We start from the raw sequence: 6,847 nt of genomic DNA, 5'->3' as shown, positions 1-6,847 counted from the left end.
GGCAACTTAGAGTTTTAAGCGCACTGTGATAGGAGAGTAGCCAGTTGGAAGACTTGACTGCACCTAGCCCAGCCATTGATTCAAGAAGCAAAGGGCATTCTGAGCCCAGCCAATAGGAGCCTGCCCTGGGGTTTCTCAGACTTAGAACTTGAGTGTAGCTGCCTCCCCTTTGTGAAAAAAACGAGATTTCAGTAGCGGCAGCAGATCTGTTTACGTTCTCTTGGGAATGGTGGGAAGTAGAAGCAGACGGTAAAAATGTGAGTCTGGAGACTTGACGCTGTGTTGGGAGAGGAGATTTAGCCCTCATCTCCTGGGGCATGTTTATCTGTGTTGTCTGTCCTTCTGTGCTCTTTCAGCCTCCCCATCTCCAGCTTTGCTCTCCCAAAGACATTTGCATCAACCTGTCTGACTTTAAGATTGGCCTGAGTGAGACAAATGAGAAATCAAGACAGCACAGACACACACAGAAAGCCTGGGGTCTCTGAGAGAGATGTATCCCGCAGCTCTGAAACTCAGCATGTTTCTTACCTACAGTTGAAGGAGAGGGTGGTGAGCTGATCTTGGTAGGATCTCTAGGGAGCGATCCCCACTACAGTCACCAGGGAGGGGAAAGTTGTGGCTGTTACTTTCTACACACGCTGTTTTAGAGCTAAAGATGGACTGTTTATCACCATCAGGACCTGAACCAGGGGAAGGGCTTACCATTCCCCCATGGATAAGGCGTCACATGTGTCTAAGTCACGGGGTCCTTGACATGCCCAAGTTCATGTCATGAATGCTCATTTATGTATGTGTGTGCTCACTCCCCAGAACATTTCATCTGGATTTCTATCATTTATAAGCACAGATCTGACAAGGAGAAGCCACACCTAATAAGGACAATAAAAACATAACTTAGCAGTGTAGAGGCCAGTAAATATGTCTGACCCCTAGTTCTTCCCACTGGCTGACCTCAACAGAGGTCAAGGATACCCTTTGTCCTGATTTAGCAGCAAGGAAGAAGGGGAAAAAAAAAGCAACCTGGGTAGATAAGGCAAGAATCAATACATACGGATCCAAACTGAGACCTTTAATACAAATACTGGAACTTGAAAGGAACAAAGCCAATCCCAAGACAAACTTCTCGTCTTCATGAAGGTAGCATAGACCAAAGATGAAGACAAGAAGTAGGAGAAGGAAGAGGCAAAGAAAAATAATGGGGAGAGATGGAGAGGGAGGAGGAAGTAGAGGAGGAATAAATGGTGTTACACATGTTTAATCTCAGTGCTAGGGAAGCAGAGGCAGGCAGATCTGTGTGGGTTCAAGGCCAGCCTCAACTGCTAGTGTGTTTCAGCCCTGTCTCCCCCAAAAATTTAGATGAGAAGGGGGGTGGGTGGTTAGGGAATGGAGAGATGAATTATCCTTTGCATTTTTCTTTAAGTACTGAACTAAAATCTACCTATGTTTTAAGAGATTCACACTGGGACTAATAAAAGTGTTTCGTGGTCTGGGGAGAAAGCTCTGGAGATAAAATCTTTGCTGTGCAAGCATGAGGACCTGAAACCTAGATGAAAATTGAAGGTATGGTGTTCAGTGTTTGTAATCCCAGCACTGGAAAGGATGAGGTGAATGAATCCCTGAGGTTTGCTGTCGACCAAATTAGCCTACTGGGCAAGATCCAGGCCAGTAAGAAGCCTTGTCTCAAAAACAAGGTGGACAATGTATCCTGGGTAGTTTATGTCAACTTGACACAAGCTAGAGTCTTTTAGGAAGAAAGATTCTCAATTGAAAAAGTGCCACCAGGCTAGAGAGATGACTTAGTGTTGCAAGGGACAAGTCCAAGCCGGTAGCCTCTGGGGGAGGGAGCGATCAGTGGCATAGGTTCCACATATAAAGCAAAAGCTGACTCCTTCACTGAAGGGATGGGCAGGCCTCTTACACCCCTTCCCAGGATCCAGGGGTGCTGCCTATCTGGAATGCTGTGTTGTCTTTCTCTCATTGGTCCAGGTTGTCATGACATTAGTGGTCTCCAGCAGACTTCTGGTTGGCTCATAGGGAAGTTTCTAATGCTTATGCTCCACTTACCCCAGCAGACTGTCAGCCTCCCGCAGTGAAGAGCACGGTTGCTTTTCCTGAGGACCCTGCTTCAATCCCTAGCCCTGGAACTCCATTTCCAGGGGACCTGGACTCTGCAGGCACTGCGTTTGCAGCACTTACTGTATAGGCACGCATGCAGGCAATGCACTTATTTACATAAAAAAAATAAATTTACAAAAGGAGGAAAAAAAAAGTGCCTCCATAAGATTTGCCTGTAGGTAAGTCTGTAGTGCGTTTTCTCAATTACTGATTGATGTGGGAGGGCCCAGCTCACTATGGGCAGTGCCACCTTGGACAGATAGTTCCAGGATGCTATAAGAAAGCAAGCTGAACAATACCATGGGAACAAGACAGCAAGCTTTAGTTCCTGCCTCCAGGTTGCTGCCATGCCTGAGTTCCTGCCCTGACTTCTGTCAGTGATAGCCTATTATGACCTAGCAAAATAAACCCTTTCCTCTCCAGGTTACTTTTGGTAATGATGCTTTATCACAGCAATAGAAACCCTAACTAAAACTCACTGTTTGAGGAATAGAATTCAAGATTGATCTCTGGCTTACACACACACACACACACACACACACACACACACACACACCTGCACCTGTGTGTTCTAAATAAGAGCAGAGTACCCCCAATTCAATATACTAACATCTTTTTCATCTAGCAGCACAGACCACTTTTACCCTCTTCTCTCAAGGCATGCCTTTGGTGTCAGGAAAGTCACTAACTCACACCTAAGTTACAGCTGACCTTTAATTTGTACAATACACACATCTATTCAGCAGCTCGGGCTCCCAAAATCAATGAACAAGGTCAACTCAATAACCTCAAGAATAGAACACCAAAATTAACAGAAAGAGTATGCCCACAAATGGAAAAAAAATTAATATAAATTCTTCAATTTATGAATTCTGTCAGGAGAGATGACACACACCATCAATTCTAGCACTTGAGTGGCAGAGACAGGCAGACTTCTGTGAATTTGAGGCCAGCCTGGTCTACAGCTGGTGGCACACAATGAGAACCAGTTTCAAAATAAATAAATAATTAAACTTACGAACACCATCAAAAATACTTGTTGATATGCTTAAAACATATAGGTTCTCTATACACATATACACACAAGCAACACTAATTGAATTCATTAGGATATAAAAACAAGAAAAAGACATGATATTGGGAGGGGGACATGCTGGGGGAGATCCAGGGGGAGCTGGAAGTGGGAAATGATTGGGGAATATGCCTGTCTTGCACTGTATGCATGGATGAAGTTCTCAAAGGGGGAATGGAGGAAAGGAAGAGAGAGGAGGTCATATTTGACAGTTATAAAATCTTTCTACATTACACATACCAACTTGGTTTTGTTCACAGTTCTATCTGGAAACACTTAGTGGCTCCACCTATAAGTGCACTCCTAATGTTGTCTATATCGTCTCTAAAGAGTGTATTTGTCACAAGTGGTTTTCTTTTCTGTTCTGCGTCCATTATCTTCAATACTGTGTGGTTTTACAGCTTTAGCTGAAAGTTCCTTGGTCACTGGCATCCTTTGCCTTGAAACTGTAAAGCGCACCAAAAGACGGCAAGTTTAAAGAGAGGTGTGGCATCCTTCTGTGTGGAAATCCAGCACAAGACTGAACAGGTGTGCATAAGAGAAAGTGCAAACAGCATTTTGCTCAGTTGATAGGAAGCAAAATAGCAGAGATGGCTTCCCACTATGAGCAGTAAGGCCAACCAGCAAATGACCAGATGATGTTAGGTTTATGACTCATGTCCATGACCCAATTCGTCATGAAGAACAAGAGGCAAAATAAGAGTTTAACTTGACCACTGAGACAAGAGCATTTACCAGAATCTTAACGAGGACGTAGGTGCTGAGTAAAGATGACACAGCATTTGGATTTGTGGCTTAAATTCAAAAGTTCCAGGGAATGTCCACTGTCATTGAGCTAAGCCTCTGTGTCAAGCTTCAACTTGCCCAGTATGGTTGGATCATCTGAGCATGACTGGACTTGGTGATGTTTAGGCAGAGAGTGCACAGGGACTGTCCTTCCTCTATCAGGGCTTGGCCTGGTGCTCTAGACTGGAGATAACGGGTTTTGTGGTTGCCTTAACTGTGTACTGACATCCTCTGAAATATTGAACAGAACTGGAGCCGGCATCCTGATGAGCTGTTGTATGTCATTATTAAGGACAATTGTTCACAAACTTATGGAGACCACTCTTTGACTACTCAAATAAAAGGGGGAAATATGCAGTCTATTTTCTCTGAAGATTCTCATACCACCACAAAGCAATTTCAGGGCCACCCAAGAGGAAAATATATAATTTTTCAAAGGTCAGTATAACAATCTAAGTCAAGGAAATATTTTAATATACACTCAAGTGTTTGAAAACTAATTGTAGAGATGAGGCAAAGTTGGATATTTTTCAGCATAGAAACATCTTGAGTCTATTTTTGAAGTTAAACCAAGTAGAATGTTAAGCTCACATGGTTAAAATACACGAACATTTTAAAGTAAGGTTAAATATTAAATATGAGACTCAGCCACATATTCTAGCTTGGTTAGAGTTAGAAACCCTTACATTCTAAAGTTGTTGATTATTTATCCCAGAGTACAGAGTTCTTTAAAAATGACTCAGGGAAAAATATTTTACACAGGAGGTAAAACTTGTAAGATTCCACAATGAACTCAGACTGTTGAGTGCTGGAATTGTGCATTTCCCAGGGAGCCAACCACCAAAGTCTATAAACCAGAAGCAACTTTATTAAAAGCACCATGGATGGGAAGACAGACCGACAAAAACGCTGCTAACTAGTTCAGGCCACAAAGAGATATTTGACTCTGTGACCCTAAGAAGGAGCTGCAAGTGTCTTTTTACAGTCAAAGGTTATGCACAGGGCACAGAGTATATATTGGGATTTATAGTGTCTGGGGCGTCTCGGCGTCTTGGGAGTGCCAACTTGAGTTAGGGGTTTTACAGCCTCTGATTACAGGGCTTTAGTTTGAAATGTTTATATAGCCCGAGTCTATTCTAATGTTGCTTTCCTGTATCTGGGAGAATGTAGGACAAAGGGTCAGGTAGCTTGTTTTAAAGCCATTATCAGGCTATAAGCATAGAATTTTTTATATTTCTGGGCTCTTCGAGACCTTTCTATACTTACAGTTCAGACGCACATATGGAATATGTCTGTACTTCTTTCTTTTGTAGAGGAAAGAAACATTCAAGAAAACTCTCGTTCCCCAATACACAGACCTTTTGAATTATCGATCTCAGTAACAGATCCAGCAGCTCCAAGTCCTCAGTCAACAGCTCCCATTACTGAGAAGTGGTTTGTCCCCTAACCATACTTACAGTCAACACAAAATCTAAAGGATCTGTCCAGATTACAAAGTAGGACAAGACTTAGAGTCACAGTGGAGATGAACCACCAGAGGAACTTAGTGCGTGCAGAGCCCAGACTGTTTTCTGTGGCAGATCCTGACATCCACACTCAATGTGAGTCATAAACCGAGGGGCCTCCGGAAAGCTGAACACTCTACCTACAGAGTAAAGGGGATTTGAAGCATCTCCTCACATGGGAGTCAAGGATAAAAGCTCTCTTCACCAGCTTGGAAAGCAATGAGGATGGTTTGTACTTTCAAGGAACTGGCAGGAGTCAACCAGAGAAACAAGCCAGCTTGACTTCTGATGTGCTGCTGCGGGTGTTCCAAATTCATCCTCTGTGTTGGAAATCAGTGTTGAGGCACCACAGAAAGCAAGACATAGATCTCCCATATGATCCAGCTGTAAGACTTCCTGGGGATATCTTAAGGGACTCTATATTCTACTATAGATTCACTTGCTCATCCACATTTATTGCTGCTCTGTTAACAGTAGTGCAGAAATGAAAACAGTCTAGACAGTCATCAACTAATCCATGCATAATAATGATATGATGCATATACCCAGTAGAATATTGTTTGCTGGAGACCCACTCCAGCGAGGTTCAGGTCCCAATGAGGCTGTGTGAAGTCCGAGGGGTGGGAAGTGGGGAGAGGGGGAGACTGGCAGAATCTGACGGTGAATGAGGGTGGCTAACCATGCATTAATTGAAAAAAGGTAACAACTTTTTACATTCAACAGTTTAGCCATGAGCAAGGCTGATAGCAGGCACAATGATTCAGGGACAAAAGTGGCCATTCACTTCATTATAGCATTTTTTTTCCTGAGACAAAAGTGCTAAGTTCAGCAAATATGGAAATGTCTATTGCTCTCAAAGGCTCAGCATCTCTACCAGGATCCCTTGTACATCAATGCAAGGGCCACAAGTTCCTCCAGCCTGGGATAAAGAGAACCAATGTTTTTAGCAAGCAGGAATTTTCAAGATCCTGAGGGAATGGAAGCCCTTGTCCAAATGTCTGACCTTGGGAAAAGGACTTCCTCTGGGGACCTCACTTGACTACAATTTAAGAGCCATTTTCCTTCCTCAAGGGGTATGATGCAGTGTTTGCAATGAGCTGTTCTGTAGTTGTGTTCCTCTGGGTCTTAGTCTTACTCTACTGGGCCTGTTTCCCTCATACACTCCCAAAAAGAAAATCTTCTTTTTCCAGGACACCATACCATTCTGATTCCTCTCCACTTATTAAATGAACTCTTGCCCTAATGGCCTCACACCCTGCCTGGGTCTGGATTGTACCCTTCATCCTTGGAGTCAGGTGTGCCAGTTAGTAAATCTCTAACTTTCCTATTCTTGGTGTAACAAGATTCCCTGTTGTGTGCAGAGACATCA

This window comes from Alexandromys fortis, unplaced genomic scaffold (assembly GCF_014885135.2).
Source record: "Alexandromys fortis isolate MF-2015 unplaced genomic scaffold, M_Fortis_MF-2015_v1.1 scaffold_5, whole genome shotgun sequence".
NCBI lineage: Eukaryota > Metazoa > Chordata > Mammalia > Rodentia > Cricetidae > Alexandromys > Alexandromys fortis.
The sequence above is the reverse complement of the archived record's forward strand: the minus strand, read 5'-3'. Positions refer to the sequence as shown.